Raw genomic sequence first — 16,142 nt, 5'->3', positions numbered from 1 at the left:
AGAGGGAGGGAGAGAGGGTGAAAGAGAAGGGGAGGGAAAGGGGGAGAGAGAAAACGAATTGCCTACCATAATGCCATGTTATGTATGGTTCAGTTAATTGAGAACACATCTACAGGAGCTAGACTTGCATTCAACTCCATTCAGGCCCTAAACTTTAAAGCGCCAAATGGGGCTGGCAGCAGTCTCTATGCATAAATCCTCTATGTAATTATCAACATCAATGTATACTTCTTCCACAAGATGCCTCTTAATCACAATGATGGAACTGCTTTACTTGACCACTGCCCACATTTGACCAATGTGATGAAATCTCTCCAAATGACCTGTAGTTTGGTAAATAGTGCAACCATGATTACATACACATGTCTAGTTTCAGGATTCCAGAGTTCATGAGGCAGAAAAAGATGCCGGTGAGGCACAAATGGTTGTGAGTTGTAAAAAGCCCGACTCTGGGACCCAACAACCAAAAGGGCCATTACCTGCTCTGCCTCAGGCCAACCAGAGGATTGGGAAAGACTAGTGCAGCTAACAAAGAAAACATGTTCCTGAAGGCAGGGAAGGAAATAGCCAGCTCTTCAGAGAACTTGTCTTTGGAGATAAAAAAAAAGACCTCTGGAACTTAGCCCAGGTACTTGAGCTGCATGCTCAAAGATCCTTGGCAGATCACAGGATGCCCTGAGATTTCAGCATCATTGCAGAATGTTTTGTGTCAGTACACACCTGATGCATGAATGAAGGAGCGCCTTGTGTTTGTGGTACAGCAATTCCTAGACCTTGACTCAGACTCACAGTTTACACGAACAGTTTAAAAGATGGACTGTTGGCAGTTGGGGTATGGGAGGTGTATAGTGTCTCTTTTTGGGGGGGGGTGCTGGGCGTCTGAGGAGCGATACAGAACGTTCTTGGTAAATGCACCAGTTACTTTAGGAGAAGCACCTACTGGTCTTCTCTCCACCTATCACAGCTTTTCTTGCTTTCTAAGACAGCAGCTGTATCAAATGGCTGCTGTCATGGTGCATGGTGCACTGGGGATGGAGTGGGCAGGAGCCTGGTCCCAGGTAGTTAGTGAAATGCCATCAGAACAACTGTGTCTCGGCCGTCCGTTGTCTGCATGAGCATGTGATCCCTTTTATTGGACTGTACTTGTGTGGTTCTGGCATGTAGCAGCACCGGTGACAATCTGGGACCCACCACCATGTGTAAGACAGTAGTCCTAGGAATGGAAAGATATTTTCAAGGGAAATTTTGTTGGTTTACTTAATTGTACAATCTAAAAAGTGATGTAAAACTTTAAGAATATAAATATTATTTTATTATGTTAGATTAAATTAAAGCTTACTCCTTCCTTCCTTCCTTCCTTCCTCCCTTCTTCCCTTCCTTCTTTCCTTCCTTTTGTTCTCTTCTTTTATTCGATAGCATGTAAGAGGAACTATTAACAATTATACAATAAATTATTCAGGAAAGGTCTGTCAATTTATATGGCTTCTATACTACTGAGTTTGTGGCAAGTGTTGAGATAGATATTATAATATTATTTGCTCTGCAGATATTTCTTTCTACTGGTAGATGGATTACCCATAACTATTTCCTCCAGGGAAGGAAAAAAGTAGAATACAGAGCAGAAAGATGCAGCCTTTAACACACACACACACACACACACACACACACACACACACACGCACGCACGCATGTATGTGTTTATTTCTGATATTTATTTATTATTAAACACAAAAAGTAAAGAGCATTGTGTTCTTTTGAATTCTTCCAGTGTGAGAAAAATACCTGAGAAAAATGTAAAGATTCATAGATCCAGAAATTTAATCCTTGGTCAATTGACTCTGTTTTGGGGTCTATGATGAGATAGTGCATAATGGCAGAAGAGCATGATGGAGAAAAGCTGCTTGCCTCGTGGGAACTGGTTGGGGGCTGGGCTGAGGTGGAGACAGAGAGAGAGACACACATACACAGAGACAGAGAGACGCACAGAGAGGCACAGAGAGAGACACAGAGAAATAGAGACAGACACAGAGAGAGACAGAGATAGAGGATGTGACAGACACAGATGACAGAGACAGAATGTAAGAACAGGAAATAGTTCCCAAATTGGATTCGCTCCCTCCAGTGGCCTACCTCCTCAGAGCAGACTCTATCTTCAATGTGTACTATCTTCCAATAGCTCACTGCACTGTGAACTCACACAAGTACTAATCCACTAACCAGATCAGAGGCCTCATAATTCAATCACTGTCTGAAGCAAGACTTCTAAACAAAGGCATATTGGCCAATCCTTCAACAGGACTTCCTAGGTCCATACCTCTTAATTCTTATCCAATGTGGTGACAGGCCAACATCATCTGTAAGATATGCTTATAAATAAATAAATTCATAAGGGTAGAACAAAATCCTAGACTGCCAAAGTCTGTATAAGAAAAGGCTGCTATTTGAGGCCAGCCTGGTCTACAAAGTTAGTCCAAGACAGCCAAGGCTACACAAAGAAAGCCTGTCTCGAAAAACCAAAAAAAAAAAAAAAAAAAAAAAAAAGGATGCTAGATACACCAAATGCAGGAGAAAGGACCAATAAGGACAAAAATGAAGGTGACTCTATGCAGCCATGAAGAGAAACCAGAAATTAACACTGAGATTCCTCCATTATAGATTTCCAGCTGAGAGCATGGAATGGGAGGATGTTGTGTAGGATACCCAGTACGTGGCATTTAGATACGAATACAATTCATTTCAACATAATAGATTTAGCTCTACTTTTTTCTGTGAACCATCTTCCTGTTAATTTGATACTGAATAGTAACCAAAATGCCCTTTATAATGTTAAAGGTGTTAAATTATAAAGTCATGAAATAAAGTTGAAACTTTCCCCTTTAGTGGATGCATATTCTAATGTACACTCTAAGCGTCCTTCCTTCCTTCCTTCCTTCTTTCCTTCTTGCCCTTGAATACTTCACTTGATTATTTTAGGTTTTGTAAATAAAGAACAGAGCATAAGCTGGCATGGTAGCGAACACTTGTAATCCATGTGTGAGAGCCGGAGGCAGAAAGATCATCAATTTGAGGCCAGTTTGAGTTACAAAGCTGAACACTGCTGAAGAAAAAGGAGAAGGCTTATAAATTAACGTTTTGTTTTTAATACATAATTCAAAAAAAATCATAGTGAGGCACTTAAAGTAGGTTATGTGAAAGCTGTATGGTTTTATTTAACTGCTCTTATAATATGTATCATATCTAAGTACATGTTCATAGAAATAACCAGTTATAGCTGAATAATAGTACAAGTGACTTTTTCATGTCATTTGTGTTTATATGTATTCTTAGAATATTGAAAATGAACACACAAGTTGTGTGTAATGTTTTAAAGGTGTGAAACAATTAGAGTCATAGAAAAATGCCGTTTGGAAATAAACAGTGTATAATTATAATACTCTGAAGCACTGGAGGTTGATTTGCATGGTGGGTAAAATGATTTGCTTTTGAAAATACTTGGAAACAATTGGTGTTTACACTCAAGGGCAATGTCTTTCAACCCTTCTGGGCCCTAGGTAGGTGGATGAATTCACTTCTATGGAAGCAAGCTTCACGTGGGGGAACTTGTTTCCTTCTGTTAGGCAGGCTGCTACTGCACTCACCTTTTAGAAAACTCAGGAAAGGGTTTTGGAATGCAAGAAAGCAACAGGGACTGGGCTACTGAAATGGCTTCTATTTTAACACTATTTTCTCCCGACTATCTTCACAGTTTGGCAGATATTATTAATAAAAAATGCCAATTGTGCCTCGGCAGAATTAGAAGTGGAAATTAAGAAATAAGCACCAAGCGATGTTTGTTGAACCAATATACCCCAAATTTCCTGGGTGTATTCTAAACTGCACATTCTGATTCAGCCGGTCAAAAACAAGACATGAGAACCTACATTTTAAACAAATGTCTGGGAATGTTAGTGCTGCAGGGCCGTGGATCATATGTTTGTTAGCAAAGGGTTAAGAGGGCTGGGCATGGTGGCACACGCCTTTAATCCCAGCACAGGGGAGGCAGAGGCAGGTGGATTGCTGTGAGTTTGAGGTCAGCCTGGTATACAAAGTGAGTCCAGGACAGCCAAGGCTACACAGAGAAACCCTGTCTTGGGGTGGGAGGAGGAGGAGGAGGAGGAGGAGGAGGAGGAGGAGGAGGAGGAGGAGGAAGAAGAAGAAGAAGAAGAAGAAGAAGAAGAAGAAGAAGAAGAAGAAGGATAAGGGAACTTGCCAGACACAGTGGGAAAATAGTAAGAGAGGCAGTGTCCAGCATCTGCAGCAAGCATTGTTAGCTGTGCTTGCATCAGACTCACAGAAGGGGCTGAGAAGACAGAAGACGGCCCAATGGACATGAGATACCCATTGTCCATGTACGGATTAGGCATTGCAGCTCCTCCTTGTAGCTTGTAACTGTGGTGGAGTCAGGAGAGAGTGCTCAGAGATAGGTGGTGGCTTGAGCTTACTGACCGCCCCATCTAGACAATTAGTGACTTCAGACAGAGACACTTTCTCAAATATGAAAACAAAAACAAACAAAACACAACACACACACACACACACACACACACACACACACACACACACAAGCAAAGCAAAGTAGAAGGTGAACTTTATGGCCTCCACATGCTCTTGTACGCACTAGCACACCTACCTGCACTCAGGTACACAAACATGCACAGACATACAAGGAGTTAGAAAGAGAGGTAAGGGGAAAGGGTCGGGTAGGGAGTGTTAGCATCCTGCCCAGTGTGCCTGTGAACCTATGATGTCATTACCTATCTGCCACTAGGCATCCCCCTGCCCAGGAAACCTGTCTTTCTCTCTTACTCATTACCTACCTCTCTCTTGCTCTCTTATCTCTTTCTTCTCAGGGAAAGGGGAAGAGAGAGAGAGGAGGGAGGGAGGAGGCAGGAGAGACAGACACACCCACCAATACACACACACACACACACACATATATCTAGAGAGAGGGAGAGGGAGAGGGAGAGGGAGAGGGAGACAGAGGAGACTGGAAACTGGGAAATTGCTGAAGAGAAGGAAGCACTTATAGTTTGTGTGTACCTTTGCTTTTAGCTAACATAATTATAGCAATTTCTTAGTGAAGAAACCTTACTAACATGGCACACATGTTTTGATAAAAGTCTCAAAATAGATAGGGACTTTTGAGGTGTGTGTGTGTTTGTGTGTGTGTGTGTGTAAAACTCAAGAGATTGAAACTGAGAGCTGGACAGAGTCAGATTGATTCCTGACTGTTACATGGAAAAGAAAATAGGCAAACTTTAGGCAAGAGTTAATTTTTAAGAATTTCTGTGGACTAGCATCTCATTAAAATTTTATAGCCCCCTTACAGAGCAGGAAAGGTTTTTGTCACTAGCCTTAGGTTGCAAAATAAGTCAAGGTCGTAATTGAACATACCCTCAGGATTGTGTTTTAGATCTAGTTTCTTTTAAATCTCATCTCAGTTCCTCAAAAGAATCATTAAGATAGCCAGCCCTACAGGCCCCTGCTGTTAAGACTCTTCCATTTAAATGACCATAACGACCACAACAAAGGGCTGTGTGTTTAACGCTGTTCATATGCACTTCAGTTTGTCCCAACTGTATTAATGACTAATTCTGAGACTCAGGCCATGGTCTCTGGAAAACATTTTCAAGGTGGCATGTCAGACTTCAAAGCAAATCAAACCTCCACACTGCAGGCTCCACCCCAGCAGGACAGAACTGCCTAGGGGCAATGGCCTCCCAAAGATGCACACCAGAGGAGAGGGAATTTGCATTCACATTGTGTGTATTTGTTTATAGCTGCAGAACTTGTTCCTTAAGTCATTCAATAGCTTTCCATGAAAGTTTTATAAAGAAAGATGAAAGTGACTTTGAGGGAAACAGAGGGGGTGGAAAAACAACACTAGCTCTCCAAGCAGGGGGCACTTAGATCAGTTTCCTAGATTGGGAGAGGAACATTTGGGCATCTCGTAGAGGTTCCCATTTCTGCTGTTAGCTAACGTTTGCTACATTTTAATCTCCCTTTTCTGGGGGTGTTCTCTGTGATGAAATGCTCAGTAGGGGAGCGGGCGGCAGTTTGGTGTTTGCTGAGCCAGCTCGCTTCTGGACAAGGATGTCTTCCTTTGATTGGCAGCCGCAGGAGATGGGGATGGAGTCAAGAAGAAGGGGATGTGTGAGGTGTGCTACAGACTGTACATGGTGGCATGGTGACCCATTTATTATTTCTGATGACTGATTATGTGGAGTTATGTGTTCTGTGGGCGTATGATGGGTTGCTTTCCAGAGCTTTCACTGTACTAAAATGCCTCAATACTTCAACTCTTTGTCAACACTTAAAAGACATTACTTTTCTCAGTAGGTCAAGGAAGATAAGGAAACAGAAAATGTTCCTATGATAAATCTCAGGGTTCCTTAGAGAGAACCTAAGAAGGTTTGGAGAGAGATAACTGATCTCAAGACTTGAAGGGTGCAAGCCAGTCCCAGGGAAGGGATTAATGGCATCCGAAGGTGCGAGGAGTGAGTGCAGGGAAATTAATAAAATGCATACATTTGAAAAAGTCACTGTGATTGTTTGTCTTAATTGGGTTTAACATCACAAATATTGGATGCTGGCAACTTAACAGTATCTCAAAGACTCATAATTCAAATTTATCCTCATGGGCACCACACTGTAAAAGCAGGAAAGAGGGGTGTGGGGCAGAAAGGTCTGTATTGGACTTGCTTGCAAAGAATTGTGTCAATTCAAAATATGCCTAACAACAGTGTTTTTAAAATCACGATATTGTAATGAATTCACAAATAAGAACACCACGCAGCTAAGTTAGCATAGCCACCTGCTTCATCCCCTACTCTACATGTCAGTGAATAGCTACAGAGTTAATATAGCCATTCTGAGGCCATGGAGCTTCATTTAGGGTGTTATTATCTTCACTGTCAGTTACAGTTTTATAAACCAAGAGGAAAAAAAGATGGAAAAAGTTAAAACTCAGAAATCAATTAGCCTTATATTGTCCGTCCTCCTTCTAAACGGTACCCTGCTTCTACACATACATGTATACCTGTCTACATATATGCTAGGATGCTGTAACATTTATGATGTAACGGATTTGAATGAGCATAAGATGTATCTAAACTTAATAGGCAAGTTAAAGCCTTAGAAATCTATAGTCCTTTTTGTTATCAAGAAATGTCTCCAAAATCTCAGTAGTAGAAAAAGAAAATTCCTGAGATGTTCCAAATTTATCCACAAGAGTATCCAAAGATGGAAAGAAAGGTAATGAACTAGCACCAAACTACAAGATAAAGGAAATGAAATTTAAAAAATGATATTTTTGATGATGTATCAAAATTTTAACTGAAATTCTGTATTAATCCCCTAGGTGGCGCCACATCTGCTTGTAAACTAATCCAGAGCTGTGGTTGTTTCTCCTTGGGACCTACACACTGGAACCAAAGCTGAGCTCAGTTAAAGTAAGTTCATCCTGCATATCTGTACCAATATACTGCAACAGTGTATGGATATGCTACCTTCTTTCCTCATATTGTCATAATAAAGGACCCTGGATTTTAGATGAGGGAGGCAGGGAGGATATTTTCTCCATCTGAAGCCAGCCTGGCTGCGAAGGCAGAGGGTGCTTACCCCACGAACCTTTTTTCCCTTTTCTTTCTGGCTGGTAGCTTTATGGCTCAATAAAATTTATTCCAGGGGTCTCTTGTCTCAAGACTTTGGATATAGCATTGGCATATAAAATATGTTTCTTTCTCCTCAAGTTCCATGACGGCAGTTGGTCATCTGTGACACTGCTGCCTAGGGTCTGTTAGGTTCCATGGACCTTGACTACATGGTGAAAACTTTTCCCAGACTATAGCAGCCACCCCCACCCCGTGTTCCTGTTTTTACAATTTTTCCTTGACTACACATATCCCAAAATCCTAGCAAATAAATGGAATCCTCTAAGGCAGTGAATGCTTTTAATCACTGAGCCACTTGTCTGGCCCCATTTATTTATATTATACACTTTTTCACAAGCAATGGTATTGATTGGTAGACACAGTAAAGGAAAAAGGGTAATCCTAAATGCTAAGAAATGAGGACACAAAGGTGACATAACCATGTGTGCTATCTAGGGGTAATCACTGGCTCGGGACAGATCCTCACAAGCCACTGAGTGTCTAGCTGTGGGTCTGAAAGGCTTGAGACGAAGAATTATTCTCAAGTACAGTAAAAGAAACTGAGATTGAGAAACAGGTGGCTGTACACACACCAGTGATGAGGTGATACAAAAAAATCCATCTCACTCCTGAGGATAATTTTTGTCTAGAGATATGGAAGAAATGCCAAAGTGAAATATTTTAAAACGAGGATGTTCACACACTCACAGGTCTAGGGGAGGAGAATAGAGTGAAAGAGGAAGGCAGGGGGGAACGGGAAGATACAAGTGAGGGGATAACAATCAGGATGTAATCTGAATAAATTATTTAAACAACAACAACAAATGTGCCCATAAAGAGAGGGCAATGCTTCTTTATAAAGAGCTTGTTTGAGATGATATTAAAAGATATTATTTTTTCAATTACTCAAATGACTCCTCCCCCCCCCCCCGACTCCCCACCCTCAGCCCATCCCAGCCATCTCTTCAGTTCATAGGTGTTTGCCCCGAGGCTTTCTTTCCTATGGATTCATGATGCCTGCAAGGCCTCTAAGTATCCCATCTTAACACAACATCCAAAAAACTCACTCATGGTCCCTTGCAGAAGTCTGGCAGAGTTTCCTATCTAACGAGCCAAACATCTGTCAAAAGCCCATTCCTGCACGAATTATTAGAGAGTGATAAGGAAACACCCTGATTGGTATCTCCGCTATCTAATAACATTGTCATTAGTCATGTGCAACTTTAAATTTAAATAAGATTGCATGCAATTAAAAATTTTGTGCGTCCTTTGCTCTACCCAGAACCCAAATGCTTAGCAGTCATGCAGTCAGTGGCTACAGAGCAGAAGAGTGCAGGTTGTAAGTGGTGCTCATCAGCTCGGGAAGTTTCTGTGTACAGTGATGGTTTGGATAAATAATGAGCCAAGCTCTTGTGCCTAGGAAAGACTCAAATTTCCTGAAAGCATGTGGCTTTCTAATGGAAAGTAATCCTGGTTCCTTTGGGAGGATAATGGGAGCAAATATCAGGATCAAATTGTGCTGCCAAAATGACTGCGGGTTGAGATAGGACTTCTGCACTGACTTTGGGAGACAGAAGAAATACATCCCGGGAACTGAAAGAATAAGGCGAGAAAGTGAACTACATTTTGTAGTAACCTCGGTAGAAGTTGGCCTTTATTAAGCACCAGTAGTTTGGGTGATGGGGGTATGATACTGGATTCAGTTTAAGATATCTGTGTTCAAAGGGGGTGGTGGTGGTGGGGATTTCCAGTGTGCCCTTGGCAGTCTCTGAAAGCAGCCATTTAGGCCACTGACTATGCAAAAAATAGCTGTAGTAGTAAGTGGGAGAGTCTCCTTCCGCATCTCTCCTGGAGTTGTGGGTGGCGGAAGTGTCACTGGAGGTGGCTTGATAAGACAGGATCTGCTTTCCAATGTTAAAAACGAGACAAAGCAAGTTGAGTAATACAGGTTCTTCCTTTGACAGGAGCCAATATTAAGTGTTGAATAGGACAGATACAGCATTTGCCATCCCAGCCCAACATTTGTTCTCTGACACTGGAAGTATGAGCCTTGGTCAAGTAGCGGTATCCTGTATGTGCACTATGACTGTGGTTGCAGGAGCCTAGTAAACATTTGACTACGTTGACTGTGTGGTGGATATAGTCACATCCATTTGTACAGTAAATGAGCATGGCATCTTCATGGTTTCCCACACAATGGGAACAGTTGTATTGAGGATGTCAAAAGAAAATTGACATGTTTACTTGAAGGAGTGGTCCGCTAACGGCCTCACTCTTCTCCCAGAGTTTGCCATGAAACTTGTCCTAAAGCGTAAAAAGGAAGCATAGTGCATAAAAGTCTAGCTATATGCTTCCCTAATGAGGAAGAGGATAGTAATTTCTATTCTGTGAAAATGAGGTTGAAAGGAGCGGTGGCTTTCCATAGAGAGAAGGTGCAGGGACACACCCAAGAGCTCCTTCCACTTCTGAGGCCCGTCATCCTCTCTTCCCCTTAATGTATTGCATGGAATATGCTTTCTAGGGGGGAAAGGCCTGGTTTTGCTTCATTTCTTCTTGTTTAAAATTGTTAATTGCTTCTTGTTATCTGCTGAGTACAAACAGAAACATACACAAGATATGTGTGCATATGACAGCAATTTATGGTAATGTATATAGCTATATATATATATGCATGTGTTATATGTATTTATGCATTTGAATATTCATACTCATGGAGAGGTAAGCTGATTATTGCAGATTTCTTGTCTCCCTCTTAAGCCTATCAACGTGAACCTTGTTCATATTTACATTGCCAAGTTAAAGAAGACGATTACTATCTAAATATATGTAGAAAATGTTTCAAACTTATTTCCGGCTTATTTTCCCTTTTATTTTTCTTGGCATCTCAGGTAATTTTCTTGAGGGGGGAACAACGTTATTTTGGCTCAGATCAACAAATGCATCATGTGATCCTTAGGTACAAGTTACAACAGGAAGATTGCAATGGAACAGTGCAATTGTAGTTTGTATGATAAGTTGACAAACACTATTCCTCAGATCTGAGAAAAAAAAAATCTCTCTTGCTAGGCTAAGTGCTGTTTCACAGTTCAGACTGTCTTACTAGGAAGTCATTTGAAGCAGAGGCATAGGTATTTTCTGATTGCTGTAGGAGGTGCGGGAGTAACAAGCCCTTCCTGCTTCCTAATGTCAAAACATACTTTATTTTCTTTACTTCTTTATCAACGTATGAAAGCATGCCTCTGGCAATCTATTAATGATATCATCTATTTTAGAGATGAGTGATTAAAAACAAAACCAGCACTGTATTTTGTTAAAGCCTGTGGGAGAGGTGACCTGGCGCATCCCTGCTTAAGGAACCAGCCCCCAAACTAGCAAGCTCTGCTAAGCAAACAGCTCTAAGATAAGTGGGAACTTAGAGGAAAAATAGGTTAGGCAAAAATCCGTAAAAATACACTGTGCATAGGAAGCTAAATAAACAATTGTGGGGGCTAGGGGTGCAGCAGAGTGCTTGCTTTGTATATGACAGGCCTTGCGTTGGATGCCCTGCACTGCAAATATAAATACACAAACGGCAGATGGAATTGGAAGAACCAAGGTAAATGCAGACCAATACGGATAGTTTGCAAGCATCTTCAAAATAAAGCAAAAAACCCCCAAGCCCTTGACATTGTTAAATTTGTTAGTTAGGGCAATGCACTCTTTTACTGTTTGGAATTAATTAATCTGACAACTTAATTATAAACATTTTGCTTCATCCACTATGTGTTGATTTTTTAAATCTTTCGGTTTCCTTCTTATCTGCTCATTGTTCTAGGCAACTGAACTGAGAAGGCAATAGAAAACTAAGAGCAAATGTTTTGGGTCGGGAAAATACTATATTTCAGCTTCATAAAGTCACCAAACAATTTGACAGGTGTGTGTGTGTGTGTGTGTATGTGTGTGTGTGTGTGTGTGTGTGTGTGTGTGTGTGTGTACACAACTAAAGATCTTATTTGGAGTGTAAAATGATCTTGATGATATCACTACAAAGATGCTTACAAACAGACATTTCTCTGTAGGTTGCGTATTTCTGTGTGACTATCCATGTAGAAGCTACAGACTGTCTAAATGTCTGTGTAAGTATCACGTGACATCTCAGAGAGAATGGGCGTGCTTAGCTGTTTGTACAAAATGAGGATAGAATAGTTTCCTGCATACCCTACTATCAGTATTATTTATGAGAAGTTCACTATATATACTGTATATACATATATATAGAGATATAGAAGTTCACTATATATACAGATACATATGTTTGTGTATATATATTTCTGTAATTCTATATAAGGTATACAGCTTTCTATTTGCTCTCTCTCTCTCTCTCTCTCTACACACACACACACACACACACACACACACACACACACACACGAGAGACATACATATATTTCTTTTTGGAAAAGCAGAATGGAAGTATAATTTAGAATAACAAAATTTGATAATGATCAAAAGAAATAAGTTTTATATATTAAAATGTAACAAAAAGTTACAGACGCCATTATAAATATCAATTTAAAATAGTCTGAAGCATAAGATACGAAAGTGTATGTGGTATATGGAAATTGGTTCACTCATGGGGGTTGAGAGGTATGCTTCTCTGCATGTGCTCGTGTGGAGGCTAGAGGTTGGCATCAAATCATCACCGATCTCTCTCATCTTATTTTTTGAGACAGGTTCTCTCTCTGAGCTTGGTGTGTACCATTCAGTTACAGCGGCTGGGTCATGGTTTCAGGAATCTGTCTGCCTGTCTGTCTGTCCCCACCCTTCCCACAGCGCTGGAGATACAGATGTGCAGGACACCATGCTTGGCTTTAGAGCATTTGGTATCTGAACTCAGGTCCTGATGGTTGTGTAATAATAATTTTAACCTTTGAGCCATGTGGCCAGTCCCAAAATACTCAGTTTTTATCACACACTGAAGCTTGAACTAATTCTGTCCTCAATTTTGTGTGCTATGGTGAGATTTGAGCACATGAGGGCCTAAGGAGAACACAAAGTTGGCAATGTGTGTGAATTGCGGGCAACTATTCATGCAATTATGTTAGGGGATAAAGTATATGTTTTACCTAAAAATCAGGGAGGGATAGTATTCATCTTCCTTGTCCCAGCCAAAGTAGACACAGACAAAATAAATAACATTTCAACAAGAACTAATTGTGAATCGCTGTTTGAGAATGAAGGCAGTCTTCCGGTAAAGCTACAGCTCTTACACAGAGGACTTTTATCTTCTGCATTTTTTTTTTCAAATCAGTAACTTCGTATATCTTACACTTAGAGTATACTTTTATTTACATGTTACAGCTTTGACTAATAGGCATACCTTAGGAATGGTGTCTGTGGTATGTTTATATATGTGAGTGTATATACGTGTGTGGGTGCTTTTACATCTGTGTATCTGGGAACTGGGCAGGTGTGAGCTCTATGGTAGATCTTTCAAAAATTGAAAAATTTCACCCTTAGATTTTCTCCCGATTTAAACAGTCTTTGTTGGCTCCGAGTACCCTTCTAGTTTCTCTGATCCACCAGCATAAATAAAGTCACAGATCCTGTGGGTTTGCTTTTTTTTTTTTATTTTGCAACATATGTCTGTGAAGGTTTCTCCTGCACATGTCAAGACAACGCTCTCAAGCATATGTGAGTTATTTATCATCAAACAGATTTTATAGTAACAGGTGTGTCCAGGGAACCCATGTGTTAAAGAGAAAAAAAAAAAAAGACTAATTTCCTTTCTTCTCCTAAAAGACAGTGACTAAAGTGATAAGATAACGGCGGGAATTCTTGACAACTAAAAGCTTCCAGCAGATGTAGCTCTCGAAGCTTTTTACCAAACACTGGGATGTCTTATGCAAGCACTGGCAGCAAACGAGTCTGACGACGGAAAGATATTAATAAACTCAGGAGCCTATCTTAGAACAATGGAATGTACGGACATGAAAGCTCCCTCAGAGGCGTTCCCATCCGAGCACCTCATTAATTGAGGCCAAGGAAGAATGGTTGCTTCGCCTAAACTCCGGAGCTGCTCCTCTGGGAATCAGGTGCTAAGATGATTAACTCAGGACTCTCTGATGCCAACACCATTCTCCATTTCTGCTCAAATCAGCCTAGACATCTTGTCTTTTGAGCTCTTTACCGAGCAGTCTCCTGTAGCATATCTTTCTATCCCCTGCATTCATATGTATTCCTCTTTTATTCCTTCCTCCTAATTTCTGAGATGCTCTTTGTGCTTGTGTGAAGAAATGTTAAGTGCACTAAGAGGAAACTAAGAGGAATGATTTGAGAAGAATATTATCAAGCATGAAGTGCAGTGTGCTGCGTGTCACACCTGCAGCGTAATAGTATTTTCCCCTGGCAGCATCCATACGATCACTTGACATAGAATTAAAAATCAGCAGCTCCAAGCGAAGGGCTGTGCAGCCCCCACCAGGCCCTCGTCACTGGTGGCTGAGCTCAAAAGCACTCACTTCCAGGGAGAGCAGAAACAGCCGCTCTGAACCTGGCCACTCTGCTGTGTTGTGTCACTTGCTCAGATCGTGCATGACAAATCCTCAAACGCGCCTGGTGACATTTAGAGAGCACCGTGGACTCTGCCAATATGCCAAGCAATCAGAGTGTGCATGACAAATTATGAAACACATACTGTGAAAATTATGGACTCTGTCACGGTGCCAATCTGCGGCTGAAAACCTACCGCTGCTAGAAGTAATGTTGGCACAAATTTGTTGCTAAATTCAGTCGTATTTCTAATTCAGTAATGGCTTGACCCTGAGTGTGAGTTGCTGTACCTGTTTAGGTTTCAAGCAAGTACCGTGGGGCCTAACAACCTTACCTGCTATTACAAGAAATCTGAGACATCACATCCTCGCTCCCAACTCGTCTCTTGCTTTTCCATACCACTCAGGTGTTAGATGCAGCCCCTATGTCTTGGCCTTCTCAGAGATCTTTTTAAGTCACAGACCTGTATACTGGAAAAGCTTTCTCTACCCTGCAATGAAACATTCAAGGTGTTTTATTCCTACAACACACAGCCCTCACCTTCAGACTCCTCTGAAGGAATTGCTCTGGAGAAAGGACAGCTGTATTGAACACTAGAAACTGTTCATCTTAGAACCGGGTTCAACTTCATGCCTGATGCTCAGTGAATCATTGCACAAAGTCATTAAGTAAAAGGCCCTGGCGAGAGCTATTTTATAAACACAATAAAAAAAAATGCCAAACAAAATTACAGCAATTCAATGAAGGAATGAAATGTCCCTAAGGCACATGGAGGAGCAGTTCCAAAGACCAAGAGTGTTGCAGGAAAAATGTATTGGTTCAGCCTAAGATGGCTAATAAATGACACGGAGTCTGAAATGTACCTTAAAGCTGCCAGCACTACACTGGGCAGAATCTAAACTGATACAAATCTACTCCTAAACTAACATAAACTACTGTGAACCTCATAACATACCCCAAGCACTTGCCACTATGGTGATCCTTGGGCCATTTCTCTCCCTGTCCTCCACCACTCACAAATGTCCAACTTTTCCACCTTCTCTCCAAGAAGTCCCACCTTCCACTTCCTGTCCTTCTGCCCAGCTTATTGGCTAAACAGCGCTTTATTGACAGTTGTTACATCCATTCAAGACATTCCTCCATACAAGAGTTTAAATACATGTCCACTAATATACTTCAAATCATCTCTAGATTATATTTAATATCAAATACAATATAAATGCTATGTAAATAGTTGTTATCTAGGGAGTAATAGTCAGAAGAAAATGCTTCTTTTTAAAAGTTGGATAATTTAAAACTGAAACTGATTGCCTCCGTTGACGTATAAACTTTACATGAAGAAGATAGACTGTAGTCATAAATAGAGGCCCAAAGGCATAATTCCAGAGTCTGAGCAGATTCAGAATGAGCCTAGTAACTCATCTTTAGAGGGCACTCTTTCTGAAGGCCACCTGATGCTCATTTGCAGGTGGCCCCTTACGTAGTTTCTGTATCTATGGGTATAACCACCTGAAAAGGAAAGCCCTGAGGGAGAGGGGTTGCACTGCAGTGAACAAGCCACAAAACTGTTTTTCTTGTTGTTGTACAGTACACTACAAGACAATACAGTATTTACCTGGTGTTAGAAACTATTGGTATTCTAGAGATAGTAAGTATTCAGGAGGATGTGGGTATGAATATGTGCAAATACTTTGGCTTTCTATGCAATGACATTGAGCTCCACAGGAGCTGACTTGACTGTATACAGAACTAATACAGTTGTAATGTGAGCCAGCATGAAGTGTGAAAAAGCTAAAGTGATGTCCAATTTCTATTTGAAACCTATTTTCAGGCAGCTGTACTTATTGCATCCATATTATTTGAGGTTATACATGTATATATGTATATATTCACATAATAATAATTTCTAATCTACTCAAG

The 16,142-nt window shown here is 40.9% G+C and overlaps 1 long non-coding RNA gene across 1 annotated transcript in view; it reads right to left on the bottom strand.

Annotated features, from left to right (window-relative positions):
• The window catches only part of LOC311608753, a 29,268-nt gene extending 14,003 nt beyond the window's left edge, over positions 1-15,265 (bottom strand). Inside the window, exon 1 of the long non-coding RNA XR_014783142.1 lies at positions 15,178-15,265. This is a non-coding gene — a long non-coding RNA (uncharacterized lncRNA). The remainder of the gene's footprint in view (positions 1-15,177) is intronic.
• Between the last annotated feature and the right edge of the window lie 877 nt (positions 15,266-16,142).

The sequence above is a fragment of the Acomys minous genome, assembly GCF_964271855.1.
Source record: "Acomys minous genome assembly, chromosome: 11".
Lineage (NCBI taxonomy): Eukaryota > Metazoa > Chordata > Mammalia > Rodentia > Muridae > Acomys > Acomys minous.
Note: the sequence above shows the minus strand (reverse complement) of the source record. Positions and strands in the feature narration are given on the sequence as shown.